This window comes from Microcebus murinus, chromosome 21 (genome assembly GCF_040939455.1).
Source record: "Microcebus murinus isolate Inina chromosome 21, M.murinus_Inina_mat1.0, whole genome shotgun sequence".
In the NCBI taxonomy this organism is placed as follows: domain Eukaryota; kingdom Metazoa; phylum Chordata; class Mammalia; order Primates; family Cheirogaleidae; genus Microcebus; species Microcebus murinus.
Window position 1 is genome coordinate 21024355 of NC_134124.1, and position 18711 is coordinate 21043065.

At 37.2% G+C, this 18711-nt stretch overlaps 1 protein-coding gene across 1 annotated transcript in view; it reads left to right on the forward strand.

Moving 5' to 3' along the window:
• Positions 1–18711, forward strand: part of SGCD (sarcoglycan delta) — an 870136-nt gene that overhangs the window by 336103 nt on the left and 515322 nt on the right. Inside the window, exon 2 of the mRNA XM_012781600.3 lies at positions 12855–13017. The gene's annotated coding sequence lies outside the window, so the exon portion shown is untranslated. The remainder of the gene's footprint in view (positions 1–12854; positions 13018–18711) is intronic.

The window sequence follows — 18711 nt, forward strand, 5'->3', positions numbered from 1 at the left end:
GTGCTAAAAAAGAAATGAGCTACCACGCCTTAAAAATACATGAAGGGATCTTAATTGCATGTTACTAAGTAGAAAGAGCCAATCCGTAAAGGCTACATACTGTGATTCCAAAGATATGACTTTTTGGAAAAGACAAAACAATGGAGACAGTTACAAGATCAGTAGTTGGTGGAGATTTGCGGGGAGGGGAGGGATGAACAGATGGAGCTAGAAGATTCTCAGGGCAGGTAAACTACTCCGTATGGTACTGTAATCGTGGATAGATATCATTGTACATTTGTCAAAACCCGCAGAATGTACGCCACCAAGAGTGAACCTTAATATACACTGTGGACTTGAGTGATAATCATATGTGAATGTAATGGCTCATTGATTGTACCAAATATACCGTATCAGTTTGGTGTATTGGTGGGGTATAATGTGCATTTTGGGGGATGGTTGACGGTCTTGGGTATATGGAAACTCTCTGTAAATTCAACTCAGTCTTTTTTTCTTGAACCTAAAACAGCTGTAGTAAGTCAGTATGCGTATAAAATACTGACTCACTGTATTTTATAGCCCCTGCTTTCACAAACACTTCCACACAAGGTACAGTTCCTTCTATATGCACGTATTTCCCATATTCCTTTTCTGATAATAGATATTGTGCACATTTGTGGTTTTCCCAGGATTGTGGAAGCATTTTGTAAGATGCCATATTGTCCAGCATGGGTGTGAAAGGTGGGAACTGGGTGTTACAGGCCTCCAAACCATTTTTTGTAGCATTGGATAAGGCATTCTCCTTCCAACTATGAAATAATAGGATTCAACTGGCTCACCCCTATGAGCCCATGTAAGTCTATTTTTTTAAAAAAATATTTTTAGCTGAATGATTACTTTTTCCTAATAATTGAACAGTATTAGAGTAAAATCCCTTCAATTACAAATCATATCTTTACTCTTTTAAAAATCAAAATGTTTAAAGATAGAAGATTGACTAATATTTTAAAGGGTTACCCTATAGAACAGATTCCTAGAGTCTTTCACACAATTCATTGGAAAGGATTGAAGAAATCTTTCTTACATTGATGGTTAAAGTAAATTTTTTTAAATTTCAGAATATTAAGGGGGTACAAATATCTTGGTTATATAAACTGCTTTTGTACTATTTAGGAGTCAAAGTTGTAAGTGTGCCTATCTCCGAGATAGTGAGCATTGTACCCGTTAGATGCCAATTTCCCCATCCCCTCCTTCAGCCTCACAGAAGATTAATATCTGATGACTATTATATTTCCATATGTGCATGTAAGTGTTGATTGACTCATTCCAATTTAATAGTGAGTACATGTGGTGTTTTTCAATTTTTGCAATAGTTAGAAGAATAGTCTCCATTTCCATTCAGACTAACATAAGAGATTTCACCATTTTTTTTTTTTACAGCTAAGTAGTACCGTATGTTATACATACACATTTTATTAATCCATTCATGAATTGATGGGAACTTGGGTTGTTTCCACATTTTTGTAATTATGAATTGTGCTGCTATAAACATTCGAGTGCAGGTCTCTTTTTTATAAATGCCTTTTTTTTATTTTTCCTTTGGGTAAATACCCAGTAGTGGAATTGTTGGATCAAATTGTAGGTGTACTTTTAATTTTTTGAGGTATCTCCATACTCCTTTCCATAGAGGTTGTACTAGTTTGCAGTTCTACACACAGTTTGAGTATTCCCATCTGTTTGCATCCACGCCAACATTTGTTGTTAAGGGACTTTTTGATAAAAGCCATTTTGACTGAAATTGAATGATTCTTCATTGTGGTTTTGATTTGCATTTCTCTGATTAGAGATGTTGAGCACTTTTTCATGTTTGTTGGCCACCAGTCTATCTTCTTTTGGAAAGTTTCTATTCATATCTTTTGCCTGCTTTTTAATGGGTTTGTTTAATTTTTTTCTTGCTGATTTGCTTGATTTCTTCATAGATCCTAGTTATCAGCCCTTTATTGGATGTATAACATGCAAATATTTTCTGTCATTTTGTAGGTTGTCTGTTTGCTCTCGTGATAGTTTCCTTGGCTGTGCAGAAGTTTTTTAATTTGATCAGGTCCCATTTATTTATTTTTGATGTTGCTGTGATTGCTTTTGGTGTCGTCTTCATAAATTCTTTCTCTAGGCCAACATCTATAAGAGCCTTTCCAACATTTTTGTCAAGAATTCTTACAGTTTCATGTGTTTGGTTTAAGTTGTTACCTATAGTGAGTTGATTTTTGTGAGTGGTGGGAAGTCCGGATCCTGTTTGGTCTTCTACAAGTGGCTATCCAGTTTTGTCAGCACCGTTTATTGAATAAAGATTCTTTTCCCCTTAGTGTGTTTTTGTCTGCTTTGTCAAGATCAATATCCCTTGTGAATATAAATGCAAAATTCTCAATAAAATCCTAGCAAACTGAATTCAGCTGCTCATTAGAAAAAAAAAATTACATCACGACCAAGTGGGTTTCACTGCAGAGATGAATGGTTCAACATACTGTAATTCACCACATAAATAGAAGTAAAAATAAAGACCATATGATTCTCTCAATAAATGCAGACAAAATTCAGCACCCTTTTATGTTAAGAACGCTTAACACAGGCATAGGTGGGACTTACCTAAAAATGATAAAAGCCTTATAAGACAAACTCACAGCCAACATCATACTGAATGGGGAAATATTGAAAGCATTCCCGCTTAGAACTGGAACCAGACAAGGTTGCCCTCTATCACCACCTCTGTTCAACGTGGTGGAAGTCCTAGCAAGAGAAATCAGACAAGAGAAGGAAATCAAGGGTGTCCAAATGGGGAAAGAAAAGGTCAAACTCTTACTCTTTGCTGACAACATGATCTTATATCTAGAAAATCATGAAGATTCCACCAATGGACTACTGGAATTCATAAATAAATTCAGCAAATTCTCAGGTTATAAAATCAATGTACACAAATCAGTAACATTCATATACGCCACCAACAGGCAAGCTGAGAACCAAATCAAAGACTCAGTATCTTTCACAATAGTAAAAAATAAAATAAAAAAACCTAAGAATATATTTAAGGAAGTGAAAGACCTATACAGGGAGAACTGTGAAACACTGAGGAACAGTCTTGTTTTATGTATCACCCAACCCCTTTTGAAATAAATTCCCACCCATAGTACCATTTCTTCCCTAAGTATTTCAGTTTTTATCGCTACAAGGTGACATCCTTATTATAAATATAACAGTGAGATTGTTATAACGAAGATATTACTATTTAATATCAAATATTTAATCATCTTCCCAAATTAATAATTATAATTTTTCTTACATGTTTTTCATGTCATTTATGAATCAAGATCCATGTAAGTTCCATCCATTAAAATTGACTCTCATGTTTCCTAAGTCTCTTTTTATCCATAGGTTCCCCATTACTCTGTATTATTTCCTCATAATTTATTTATTTAACAGATGGAAAAACATACCATGCCCATGGATCACTAAAATCAATATTGTTAAAATGTCTGTACTACCCAAAGTGATCTACAGAGTCAATGCAATGCCTATTAAAATACTACCATTTTTCACATTTTTCACAGATCTTGAAAAAATAATTCTATACTTTATATGGAACTAACCAGGGAAGATCCTGTTTACCCAAAGCAATCTTAAGCAAAAAGAACAAATTGGGAGCCATCAATTTACCAGACTTGATGTTATACTGCCAGGCTATAGTAACCAAATAGCACGGCACTGGCACAAGAACAAAGACATAGACCAATGGATCAGAGCAGAGAACCCAGATACAAAGTAAAATATTTTATCTTGTGTGATACTTTGCTTCTAGGGATTATTTTAGAGAAAGAATATTCAATGTAGCCTAACATGGAGGGATAACAGTGCAGGAATATTATTTTCAACTTTTTTTTTGTATTTTAAAATATTACATTTTTAAAATTAAGGAAAATGTCATAAACACCTGTGTGCTTATCACCTAGCTTTAGAGAATCCTAAAATTTTGCAATATTTGCTTGCCAGTTATTGAAATAATAAAACATGATCAATGTTTAAAGTCTCTTGAAAATTTTTTAAAAATAATTTTCCAGTATTGTTTATAAAAGTGTCATACATTTGTGAAAAAAAATTAGAAGTGTACACAGTCAAAGTTATATATAATCTTACCACCCAAGGAAGAGGATTATTTTACCATTCTGGTAAAATTTTCCTTTATTATTTTTTAATTTATTATTTTACCATTTTGGTAAAATTCCTTTTGTCATGCAGATGCTACATGTACCTATATCTGGCAAATAATCCTTTTTATTATTTTATTATGGAAAATTTAAAACATACATTAAATTACAGGGCGCAGGGTAATAAAATCCTGTTTACTTTGAAAGTTATTATTTCATGGGCAGTCTTGTTTTATGTATCACCCAACCCCTTTTGAAATAAATTCCCACCCATAGTACCATTTCTTCCCTAAGTATTTCAGTTTTTATCGCTACAAGGTGACATCCTTATTATAAATATAACAGTGAGATTGTTATAACGAAGATATTACTATTTAATATCAAATATTTAATCATCTTCCCAAATTAATAATTATAATTTTTCTTACATGTTTTTCATGTCATTTATGAATCAAGATCCATGTAAGTTCCATCCATTAAAATTGACTCTCATGTTTCCTAAGTCTCTTTTTATCCATAGGTTCCCCATTACTCTGTATTATTTCCTCATAATTTATTTATGGAGAGAATTCTTTGTCTTGCAGAGAGTCCCACAGTCTGGATGTTGCTGATTTCATCCCTGTGATATTATTTATAGCCTATTAGTCACCTGAATTACTGTAATCTGGGGTTCAAGGCAAGCATCTTGATGTGAGTCAGGTTACATAGTTTTAGCATCAGGAGACCGATGAAGTCTTCTCTCTTTTTTGTAACAGTAGCCATTGATAATGATTGCCTAGATCTATTTTATTAGAGATTACAAAATGTTGATACTTAAGATTTTTGTCTTCATTTTAGGTGAAAAACTTGTATAAATGGAAACTTTTTATCAATATTTGTTTATAGGCCACAAGGATGACCAATGTGAGGCTTGCTTTCTTTTCTTTGTCTTAGTATTATGATCTCATGAATTTAAATATATCTGTAGTGTGTTAATCCTTTTCAGTTATTATTCTCAACGATGCTCTAATTTCCCCATCCTTAATTTGCATTTCTCTTACTATAAATGTTGCTGAGCTCATAGGCTTTTTGCGTTTCTTTTTCTTTATACTTCCTATTGATAGCTCCTTGCCTAATTTTCTAGAATCTTACTAGAGTTTTTCTTTGTTATTTTTTAAAAGATCTTCATATATTAAAGACTATATAATGATGTCTTTGCTCCTATGAAATGAAAATACTATCACTCACAAAACACCATAAGCAATGTAAGAAATAACAAACTCAGAAAACATGTAAAGGAAAGAGTTAATGCAATGATTAGAATTCCCAAACCTGGATTCAAGATTCTTCTAGGTTCCAGTCCATGCTCTGATGTTTCACAGGTTAGTTTAGTGCCCTGAGCCTTCACCTTCTTCATCTGCAAAATGGGAACCTAATAACACTGCCTCATCAGTTTATTGGGAAGATTTCATGAAAAAATACAAGTTCATTGCTGCACTGGCACATACAAGCTCAATAAATAATTTCTGAGACTCTTGTTGATCACCAGTAATAATGATGACTAGCTGTGCTTTCATTAATAGCCTGGGGGTTGGGCACTAATTCTCTGCTGATCTCAGATTTATTGGGTTTACTCAATACATCAGTGTGGCAGGTCATTCCCTATAGGCCAGCCTTTCCTCTTTGCCACCACAAAATTGGTGAGGAAATGGCCTAGCTTTGTTTGGAGATCAGTCAGTGGAGGGTATTAAGCATAATTGATTGATTCATGTTCGTATACAGATAATATGTCTATACAATGACTTTATGCAAACTCTGTGCCTCATAGAAATAAACTGGAAAAAAATCTATGCTCTGAATAGTTTTGTCTAGTAGGTAAGACACAAATGCATTGTGCACATATTACTATTTTTTTTGATCCTCTTAAAATTCTTATAAAACATAGTTGAAGTGTTTTCATGCCCATTTAATAAGCAAGAAAAATCAGACCCAGTGTGGCACCATTGTATTAATTCAAGGCCTTCCAGGAGATTCTACTTAAATCTAATGTTCACCCCTCTGAAATTTTATCCAGCTCTCAAGAGCTTACATGTCCTACCTAGATGACATTTCTTTTATTAGTGTTTTTCCTATTTTCTTCCTTTCCGTAACAGGTAAGCTGGCTCCTTATTTATTTATTAAAGCAAAAATAAAATCCCAAACCTCATGTAACAATTAACTTTAGCAGCAAACAACTGCATACTTAACTCCTTGCTAGACACTGTTCTAAGTGCTTTAAAATTAATCCTCCCGTAGAACTCTTTGGGTAGGTATTACTGTGATTTCTGTATTGCAGATAAAGTACTGAGATGTTAAATAACTTGTGCAAGGACACAACTAATGGAAGCCAGGAATCAAACCCGGGGGGATCTAATACTTTTAGCCTGTATTATCTTTGCATTTTATGGTATCAAGGCAAAATAGTGTCCTTGTTGACAGCCTCTGAGAATGACAGGGTTTTATTTTTTTGCTGAGCATCCTTTCTTTGTGTTCACAGTAGCAATTTTGTAATATTGTAAGTCTCACATGTGTCAGGAAATCAGAGGACATTGTTTTGGGGATTAGGTGGTGATCTATTTATGCTGATATTAATGGTTTTGATGATTTTCTGTATTGTGCTGGGTATCTTGAAATATGGAAAGCTGCTGCTCAAAGTATCCCTTGGTAATTTAATGACTGGTCTGTCTAAGCATGTGGTTTCCAGTAGTTTTTCACGCTAGCAAGTAAGGACGGTGTGGGGAGGTCAGCCCCTGCCTGGATTTTAGGTGGCATAGAAAGCCAGCTGTCTGGATTGGGGCCATGTGGAGTAGCATGCCACCACTGCAGATTGCTGGTGTCTACATGGTGTGCTGGTGCACAGGCATGTATGAAAGCTTAGGTGGCATGTGACTGAATATGGAAATTCTACAAAGAGTGAATGTATTTAGGGACATCATATATACTCTTAGGCTGGGAATGAGGACTGCTTCTCTGGAGACAAAAACCAATTTGCTAAGGCAAAGGGTAGACCTGAGTTTCTAGATATCTAAAGTAGCAAATGTCAGACTTGGAGGGGTGGTAGGTGGGTGTACATGGAGAAGGCATTCATACTTCTATGTACACTCTATTTTAAAAATGTATCTGATTTTACTGCCTATGGAGGATCAGTGTCTAACCTACTGTTAAAGTTTCTACGATAAACATATTTAGCTAGCAAAGAAGGCTATACAGATGAGCAATTAGCTCAGGTGCCATGAAATTTCCTAACATCTCAATGTAGCATTCAGTGACTTTTCTTCCAGAATTCCTTGGATTTCACAATCTAGTTTAAAACGCAGACCAGATAGTAGAATCAGGTACTAATGCATTGGCAAGAGATGAGTATCTAAAACTCACTAGCACTTAAAATAGAGCAGCATGAGTTTCCTTTCTCTATTCCCTAGCAGTTGAATTGTTTGTTATCCAGACTAGAAACAGAAGGCAAGGTCTTTAATATTTAGTCAACCAAAACTGGTAGTTCCAGTTACAGCTGAGCACCTGGATCCTCAAAGTATTTATGTTTTATAGCCCTGACCTTGTTTTTCAGCATTGTCAGCTAGTAGAAAGTGTAATTAATGCTTTACAACTGAGGCCGACCCCCAGTGGTGACTTGCTGCTGGGTTTACTATAGCGTCTTTGTTGCTACGGCAGCAACCATTCCAATGCATGGCGTGTGACCTCAGAGCTCTGGAGGAAATGTGCCTTCTCTTATTTGGGTGTTTCCCCTGTCCTCAGCAAAGACTGAGCTAGGCCAGTTTTCAGTTATACTGCTAGGAGACCGAGTTCTTCCTTTGGAATTCAAATTGTGGCACTTCCAGGTATCAGAGCTGGGTTTAAGCAGAAATAAAATCTAGGAAAAAAAATCAACTGTGGTTTGTAGTATGTTTGGTGATTGCTAATGACAGGCGTCCTCAAACTACGGCCCGCTGACCACATGCGGCCCGCCAAGGACATTTATCCGACCTGCCGGGTGTTTTTGCCACCGCTGCCTGTCCTCCTTAGCAGCTGACTCATCCCATACGCACAATGCGCATGTGTGGAATGTGCACCACACTCTCCAATGGCCTTCCAACGGGCTGAGGGACAGTGAGCTGGCCCCGTGTTTAAAAAGTTTGAGGACCCCTGGCCAATAAGCTCCAAGATCAGTTCTGAGTTTGAATTCTGACTTTGTCACTTTCTAGTTGAGCAGTCTCTTTCAGATTACTTAATGTTACCAAACCTCAATTTTTGTTTATTCAAATGGAAGTAATATACATATTGTGACGCATTGCCAACAACACACATTCTGTATGGAGGTTTGTCTACTTCTGTGGTATAGACGTACAATCATACCTCTTCTCCTTGGGAGGTTAGTCTTTACAATAATACTTCTGGAATTCCCAGCAGGACCCCAACCTGTTGGTGTAGTTTTACATTTAAATTCACAGTTAGATAGGTTTAAATTCATAGGTCATCCTTTGCCTCAGCCCACTTCCACCCAATAATTTTAATCAAGATCTATTTCAGACTTTGTAATACCTTTATATCTTTCCCACTCTCCCTGCTTCTGCCTTTTCTGGGTGACTGCTTGTCTTGGGAGTCTGTCCTGGTGTCAGCCTATCTGTGACTCAGTGCCTTAGTGCCCTTTATACTCAAAGGAATCGTTTTTAACACAACCCAACCATTAGAGAAGTGCAGTTCACACTCTGCCATCTGAGCAGCCACTAATTGATACCTTTTAAAAAATGACATATTCCCTGAAGCGTTCAAGGCTGCCCGACAGGCAAAGGTGCCCCCCACCTCTATGATTAGTGCTGTCCCCCACGCAGACACTGGTGATTTCAGACGTCTGTTGCTCTTTCTTGACATTATCCTTTTTGACGATTTCCTAGTGTATACTTTCTCAGTTTAGTTCACCACGTAATAGCATTAATCCCTTTATGTAGTTTGCAAGGATTGCAGAAAAGCTAATTTCTGAAACTCTGATCTGAGTCCAGGGCCCTTTCCCGTACCATGTGGCAGCTTGTTCATGGATAGGGCATTTGTGGATTTCATGAATACTTTTGTTTCTTTGCTGGGAGAGGGAAATAACATGGGTATGTTTTGGGTGGGGGTGGGATGGGGGAGCAAACTAAGAAAATCAGCAAGTCTCCTGGGAAAACCAAGAATTATAGAACTGTCTCTATCAAGCAGAAATGAGGATATTTATGTCAGGACACCCTATATCACTATTGGGAAGAATGAGTAACTTCGGAGGAGTTTGTCAAGTCTTTTCATTATCTGGGCAGAAGTTAGGAAATTGCAAAAGAAAGAAAAACTGCTGGAACAAAGGCTTGACGAAGGTAGAAATAAAGTCTTTAATATCCCTGGCCATACCCCTAGTCTTTAACAAAGTGCCTGGCAAATATTATGTGCCCCCAAAACATTTGTTGTGTTAAATGTACTTTGGACCATGCCCTTGAATGACTTAGAACGGACAGTAACTTTTCCCTAAAGCATCTTAACTATTTATTAGTTAACTAAACATGGAAGGTAGGTGACATATTTATTAGTTAACTAAACCTGGAAAGTAGGTGACATATTTATTAGTTAACTAAACCTGGAAGGTAGGTGACATATTTTTATGTTGTTACTACTTGAACATAGACAGTTTCTTAATATCACTTAGGAAAAAAGAAAGAAAGTTGCATTTGGATAGACTTGAGACTTGAATTCTCAAAGCAGTCAGCACAATTTATTTAATAACTCCATATATCATTGTGCTGAATTACAGCATCCCTTGCTTTCCAAAGTTGTGTCTCTTGGCTTGGGAATACAGGAATAATTGTGGACTGTGGCTTGACATTCTAAAACTAGGGCCAAGATCATCCCCCCAAATTGCTGGGTATTAGCAAGAGAATAAGAAGTGAACCAGAAAACATGACTTTCTCATGTTAAAAAGCTCTGCCACCAGCTCCAGAATGTGGGGGCACTTGGGGTAACTACATGCATCTGAGCCTGGAGATGGTCCAGAGAAAGTTGCCCAAAGTCATTAAGGGCCACAAAAGCAATTTCACATGACAAAAGATGGAAAAGACTCAGACTTTGGGAAACAAGATGAAAGTAGACAAAGTCATGAAATACCATGCAGAATGTAAGCCTCCCACAATGGAAAACACAAAGAATTGTAATGAATTATTTACCTGTGTGACCTTATTTCATAAACATTCTGAAGGGGTCGGTAAACATAAGCATAAGCATCCTCTTCCTCCTTCTTCTGACTTGTACAAAAAATAACACACTTAGAGAGGTTCATGGTCTTGGCCAGTGTTTTACAGTGTAGAACCAGAACCAGCATCATGGGGTGGAATCCAAAGACTTATTCTTAAACATGGCACCATATTTCTCAACCATTGTTAGGCTACTGAGTATACAAAAGCCTTTTATTAATTAAAAATAGAAAATAGTAATGTTTTGGAGCTGAATACCTTAAAAAGCATATATTTTAGCCTAGTGAAGAAACAGGCTCCCAGCAGGAAAGGAAGGGACCACCTGAAAGGCACACAGCAAATTGGTGACCAGGTTGGACTTAGACCCAAATCCTTTGATGCTGGCCCCACACTTTTTTCCTAAACATCTCTCTTCCCTTTTTCTTGTCTAACCCTGGATTCCTTTTCCTCATATCTTTTCAAGTAAGTCAGGAACTGAGATTTGAGGGATGAGTAAAAAATACTGGGCATGAGAGAAAGGCAGGAAAAACTGAAAAAGACATGATGAGAGGAACGATGAGATTGTAATATTAGCATGTAACCAGGATCTTCCCGATACATGTAACACGTATTCCTTAAGTGTTTCTAGAAATAATGTCAGGGTTTTCATTTTACTAGGTCCGTAAATATTCATAATACACACCTTTTGTGTCCCATGCTAGGCTATACCAATCATTTTCCTAAGCCCAACACTGGAAGACATTCATATAGTCAGTGTTGTGTAGCTATCAAAAATGCTGGAGATGGAACGCTTTTGGTTCAAACCAGGCTTAGCTATATACTCATCAGCGAAGTGACCTTGAGGTTTCCTTAAACTTCCTGTGTGTGCATTCAAAAAATATGTATTGAACTCCATCTCTGTGCTAGGCTGTGAGCAAAGGGCTTGAGACCCAGCAGCATACCAGCGATGAAATTCCTTGCATGCGGAGGACTTACGTTTTATTGGAGAAAGGAAGATGAATAGGTAAACAGGTAATAGGAGTTTCCCAAGTTTTAAACCCAGAGAAAGAGGAAAGAGAGATGTGGTAAGAGCTTACCATTTTAAGTAGGATAAGTACCAGAGGCATCACTGGTACCTTTCCAGTAATATTTGACCAAAAATATGAAATAGGGAGGAAAGTATTCCTAGCAAAAGAAATAGCAAGTTCAAAGGCTACTAATAGTCAGAGGCATCTTAGAGGAACAGCATGATTGGATAGAGATAAATGATGGGGGAAGAGTTGGAGATGAGGACAGGGGTGACAGAGCTGCATCATGCAGGACCTTTTTGGCCATTGTAACCACCTCTGAGTAAGGTAGAAGGTTCTGAGAAAGGGAGTGATTCTCTCACTCAGGTCTGGTTGAGAGCGCCAGATCTGGTCTCACAGAGCCAGCCCTGCAGCCTCATAGACCTATGATGATGGCTTGCACCAAGGTGGTAGCAAAGGGGTTAATAAGAAATGGTCAGCTGCTGAATATATTCTGAACACAGAGCCACCATAATGTTCTGATGGAGTGGAAAACAGGAGGTATATATGTCAGAGAGGAGTCAAGGTTGACTTAAAGGGTTTGGGCCTGACCAACTGGGTGAATGACTTTGTCATTGACTGAGAAGGTATCAGCTGGGAAGAGGGAGGGATTTTCTTTCTTCCAGGAAGGAGTTGGTGGTGGAGATGGTGATAGTCATGACTTGAGTTTGGACATGTTATATCTGATGAATCTATTAGAATCCCAGCAGAGTTGTGGAATAGTCAGTTGACTTAGAAGTTTGGAGTTCAGAGAAATATCTGAGCTTGGAGAGAACTCTCCCAGTTGTCAGTATATACATGGTGTCTTCAGCCACGGAACTGGAGAATGTATATGGATAAGAGGCTCATATCTGAGTCCTGAGATGTGTTTATGTTGGAATTTGGAAGATCTAATAGAGGTAGCCAAGGCCTGGACAGAGTAGCTAATGATAACAGGTAAGACTGTACCTTACAAACCAGGTGAGGTAAGTATTTCAAGGTTGAGTGATACATTGTCCCCTGTCTCACTTTATCATAGGCTAGTGTTAACCACATTGTTTTTGTTTCTTAAAGATTTGCTTGCTTCAGTAATTGAAACATGACTCAAGTTATGAATCATCATGGGAAAATTACTTTTTCTCTATGATCCAGAGTTTCCCTATAAGTTAAATGAGCAGATTTGACTAGTTAGGTCCTAAAACACCTTCCAGCCTTATATACTATGACTTTTGGGGGGCAAGCAGAGGGGATCATTTTTTGATCCCATTAAAACTGAATCCATTCAAGCGCCAATGCATTTTTATGCCAATCAGAATTTGAAGTATCTTTGGTTTAGTCTCTTCAGACCAAATGGCCTTGAACTTAATCTCCCCCACCACCGTCTCTCATTTGTCCTCATGGCTATCTTCTTTCTCTTGTGATTTTTGTAGACTGGGAAAAATCCTCCATCCTCAGGGACCTGGAGAAGGCTGAACGGAACCCGTGTGGAGGCTGAGAAAACTATCCCTTTGGTGGTGGCCTGAGGAGATTATCTTCATCCCAATGTTGCCCTGAAATTTGTGTCCAAGATTCAAGAAGATTAGGACTGCTAAGGTATGGATTCAGGACTTCAATATCTTATTTTCTAAGACAAATGTAATACCTCTAAAGATATTTAATTGTAAACATTTAATCAGCCTTTCCTACCCCTAGTACCTCATTCTCTTGCCTTTGTCCCTTCCTCTCTTTAAGGGACGAGCGTTTCTTTTGCTACTAGCTTGTGGGGTGTGGTATGACAGTTGAAGATACAACGGGGGCAACTGAAGAAAGGCTGCCTTGTCTATGTAATGAGAGGTGGCCAGAGGGCAAAGAGAAATAATGCACAGAGGTGTGTGCACCTGTCTCAGGTAGAAGGAAAAGAGAAATCAGAATAGATACGTGTGTGGTAAGACTTTAGCTAAAGGGATGAGTGAAGGAGTGGTGCTGTGTAAATACACTGTTTATTGCTATTTTCAATGTTCACAAGAGACTTTGACAAAGCTTTGTCATTTCTTAGGGTCTTGAAGGAAACTTTGTATTTATTTTGGATGCATACCCATGTTGGGGCAAGTTCTAAGTTAGAGTCACGAAGGCTTTTTTTTTTCTAGTTCCACTGATAATGATGACAATAATAATAATCATACACCAATCAACTAAGTATGTATATACATACATATACATTCATGCCATACACAATCATATGCATGCATAATATACATAATTTGAATGATATCTACTCGCTATATGTGTATATATAAGTTTATGTGTATATATATATCTATAGAGAGAGAGAGGTTGTTGGGGAGGGATGGACAGCTGGGAGGAAGGAGGAAGAGAAAATGCTCAGAACTACAATTTGTGGAGTGTTTATTGTCAGGCATTATGCTATGAGTTTTGAAAAACTCATAACAGCCATCTGGAATAGGGATTTCTGTTGTAGGGAAAAAAGAAGGGAGATAAAAAGATTTTCTAAGGCTGTATAGCAAGAAAAGATCAGGGGCCAGACTGATTTCCAAACCTATTAGAATGTGAATCTCTATGCTTATCTCCTGTATAGAATAGTAGGATTGCATTCACTACTGGTTAAAAGCCCTGGGGACACGATGCTTTAACATCTCAGGGCCACATGGCATGTCCAGGAGAAATTTTAGGAGTCTCTGAAAATTCCACTGGTAACTCCTGTTAATCTCCATTGGTAACCTTTTAGTCTCCTTGAAAAAAGAAAGAAGAAATAATTCTTCATAACCCAAAGGCTTCTGGGAACTGGAAGAACAACATAGGTAAGGTGTTGGGTTGGCTGTCTTCTCATGGTGCCATAGGAGGCCTCCGCTATATCATGGATTTGTGCAAGGTGGAGGTACAGAGCTGGTGAAAATCAAATTAGTTATAGACACAAGCCTTCTGTCATTTTATCTCTGAATTTCTCACTGCTGCAGTAAGTGTTGCTTTTAGCTGGTCAAGAATGGTCCTTCCTTTGAGAACAAAGCACATAACGCCTTCTACCTAGTATTCCCAAATGCCAGTGAAGAAATGATTGAGCTCTGTTGTTCACGTTGCTCATGGTGCCTCTAAAAGAATGCTGAGAGACTGGTGAGCACGTCAGGGGGAGCATTTCAAACAAATTCTCCTTATTTACTCTTTCTTTTTTTTCTTTTTTTGTGAAAGAGATAAATTATTTTTCTCCCTTTGGATCAAGGGGCATATTAAAGGCAGCCTAAGTATAAATAATTAGGACTTCATTAGCCATTAACATGGTTTCAAAAGCCAAATAGGTAGCTTAACAATCAGAAAAGAAAAAAGAAACACATAGTGTACTTTTTTGAGTCCTTGTGCAAGTATAAACATTCTGCATAATAGATGTGTAGTTGTGGTGCGATCCTCTCTGCCCACTCATTCTTGATCTATTGGAAAGGAAAGCTAAAAAGCTCTTCTCTGCTTGTCCTGAAAACCTAGAGAAGCCTAGGGGTTTGCATTTGGATCTTGATGGCTGAGTTCTTTGCTTTGAGGGTGTTGAACTTTAATTCAAAACGTCTGTGTTCTGTCAAGAATATTCTCTTAGATGCCAACAACTTAAAACGTAAATTCAGCGAAGTTTCAAAGGATTTGGCTATAAACATGTTTCTGATTTAGAGACCAGTCAACCATTAAAGGGAAAATAAAGCTCTCTGCTTATTGACAGCGGATGCAGAGAGAAGAATGTCTACTTTGCAGTGCATAATCACAGGGCTCTGTTCAGCCATGGTATACATAAGGACGGACATGTCACTGTTCACAGACCAAAACCCAATTTCTAGGAAGGAAGAAGGAAATGAGGCAGTGTTAGTACCATCAATCCACCATAATGCTTACTGGCTTCTTTGCTCTGGTACATGGAGCAGATTTTTCAGGTGTCTTTTCAAGTGAAGACAGTATGAATTAGGGACTATGGAAATAGATTTTAGAAAAGCAGTTTACAATGGCAAAGGTGTGGAAACAACCCAGGTGCCCATCAATACATGAGTGGATTAATAAAACGTGGTATATGTATACCATGGAGTACTATTTGGCTTTAAGAAACAATGGTGACATAGCACCTCTTGTATATTCCTGGATAGAGCTGGAACCCATTCTACTAAGTGATGTATCTCAGGAATGGAAAAACAAGCACCACATGTACTCACCGGCAAATTGGTATTAACAGATCAACACTTAAGTGGATATATAGGAATAACATTTATTGGTTGTCGGGTGGGTGGGAGGGGGGGAGCATGGGCAATATACGTAACCTTAACATTTGTACTACCATAATATGTTGAAATAAATAAAAAAAAAAGGCAAATCAAAATTCTGGTAAAGCTTATGCATGAACGTTAGAAAAGCTGTTTGAGTCTTCTAAGTCAGTGCTGTGTAAAGTATGGTCCATAAACTAGCAGCATCAACATCATCTAAGCTTATTAGGCATGCAAATTTATAGGCTCTTTTCCAGACTTACTAAGTCAGAACATCTTGAGATGGGGGGGTCCATGAATCTGTTTTTGAACAAGCTCTCCAGATAATTCATATGCTTTGCTAAAATTTGAAAATCCCTGTTAAACCTGTTGCCTGATCTCTGAAAATATAGGCACATGTAAAAATCCTATGTCTAAAACTAGGAAGATCTGAGAATATTAATGACTAGTATGGCTTAGTGTGTATGTATGTATATATGTATGTATTTGTATTTATTTATATGTGAACACACAAATACATTTACATATATATGACATCAAAAGTGAAAAAACTTTTTGAAAAACTGTAAAAGTTACTGACGTTTTAGTCATTGCCTTTGAAATCTAAAAGGGAAAATAAACATAAAGATAATAAAAATTAAAATTGCTACCATTATAAATAAATGAATTAATGGAACAGAATAGAAAATTCTGAAGTAGACACATACATATACAGTGAACTGGCCATCAGCTAGAACAGCAAATTAATCCAATGGAGATAAGAAAAACTGCTTCAACAAATAGTGTGGAACAGATAGATATTTATATGAAAAATAAAGAACCTTAACCTCTATCTCACACCATACACAAAAATCAATTTCGGTCAGATCATAGACTGAAATATGAAAGCTAAAACAGCAAAGATATACTATAAAATCTAGATTGTCTTTGTAACTTTAGGAGGTAAAGATGTCTTAAAAGGACACAAAAAGCACAAACCATAAGAGGAAAAAAACTACAGTGAACTTCCTAAAAATTAAAAGCAGTAAACTCATCTAAACTCATCTAAAAATACTACCAAGAAAATAAAGAGATGGGCCACAGACTGGTAGGAGATATTTGTTACACATGTATTTATCATATATGCACATGTACATCATAAAACAAGATGTAAATAGCCAATAAACACAAGCAGTGGTGCTTAACATTGTTTGTTGTCAGAAAAATGCAAATTGAAACCACACTGAGATGCTTCTCCACACCTATCAGAATGGCTGAAAATAAAAGGGATGATGACACGAAAAGTTAAGAGGACATGGAATAACAGTAATTCTCATGCATGACAAGAATTGTAAAGTGCTCCAACCACTTTGAAAACCAATCTGGCAGTTTCTTAAAAATTCACCCATTCAATTTTTATAACTTTATAAGGAATACAAAGTGGAATGTGGAATTAGCATAGACCCTTAAGGCCCAGATATTCCACTTCTATATTTTTATACAAGGGGATTGAAAACATTTGTGCACATATGTTCATAGTAGCTTTAATCATCATAAAGCATTTAATCATAATAAAAACATTTGCGCACAGATATTCGTAGTAGCTTTAATCATAATAATCAAATGCTGAAAACAACTTGGATGTCCAACAGGAAGATAAACTCTGATATATTCATAAAGTAGAGTACTAATCAGCAATAAAAAGGAACAGTTGACTGATAAACATAATTGGACGAATCTCAAAAGTAGTATGATGGGAGAAAGAAGCCAAACATCTAGGGAAAAAATGCCTTATTGTGTATATTCTTTTATACGAAATTCAAGAATAATCAGGACTAATCTGTGATAGAAATCAGCTCAGTACTTCTCGTGGGGTATTGCTTGGAATACATGTGTGAGGAAAATTTCTGGGGTGATGGAAACATTCTGCCTTGATATGCAATCACCAAAACTGATTAAATGGCACACTTATTAAGCATTTCACTGTGTGTAAATTATACTTCAGTTTTAAAATGCATTGATTTTTTTTTCTTTCTTTCTTTTTTTGTTTTAGAAATTGACATTAACTGAGTACTTTGTTCAAAGTGCTTTTTAAAAAAATGCATAAACTCATTTAATCCTTAAAACTGCTCTCTGGGAATACGTATCATTATTCCTAATTCATAGTAAAGCAGTGTGCCCAAATTGACACTGCTTAGTCACAGAAAATAAATCCAAGTGTCAGCTCGTTTGGCTCCAAAACCTGGCTTAACCATCATGGTACGCCTTTGGCCTTAGTGACCATGACTCACTCTTAATTCTAGACAAGGTATGAAGAAACAGTGCCCCGGAAGAGGCTTCCAGAGTTGCCACTTAAAGGGATGAATTCTGCATTTTTTTCTAGTAAGTTCTGGGACGTGTAAAGTTAATAGTAACTATTACTGCTGCCCTCAGGGATCATTGCTTGAAAGCAATGATAATTTAAAGCATGCTAATCCAAGTCAGTATTCTCGGGGTGAACCGTCTTTTTCAAGGAGCATGGTAGAGTCATACCAGGAGCTGTGAAATATGCTAGTTAGAAACTTCCATGTGATGACTGGCAGAGGCAGTTTCATTTAATGAAGAGCTCTGGCTTGATACTGCCTGGGCTCAAGTCCAGGCTTCTCTGCTTTCTGGGTGTATGACCAATGGTGAGTCATGGAACTGCTCCAAGCCTCAGTTTCTTAATTCTTAGGATGGGTATGATTCTCTTACCTACCCGATAAGAAGTGAGGATTGAGCGGAATTATGCTTCTAAAGTGCTAGTGTGTGCTGGTTCCTTCTGAACCCTCTATAAATGTGAAGCTGCCGTTTTTGCTTTTAGAGATGACATAAACAGTTACATTCCTAAGCAAAAGAGTAACACGAGTCCCCGTTGTATGCGGTATCTGAGTCCCTGTGTGTGTATCTATGCATTTGCTTAATTTTCGCTGAAAGCAAAGTGCTGCTGTTTTCTACAAAACCGTATCAGTGTTTCATTAGAAGAATTCGGAATGTCTGAATAAAGTGGACCCTGTTGCCCAAGGCAGGGGAGAAAGGCGTCGTTTAATTAATATGTAGGAAA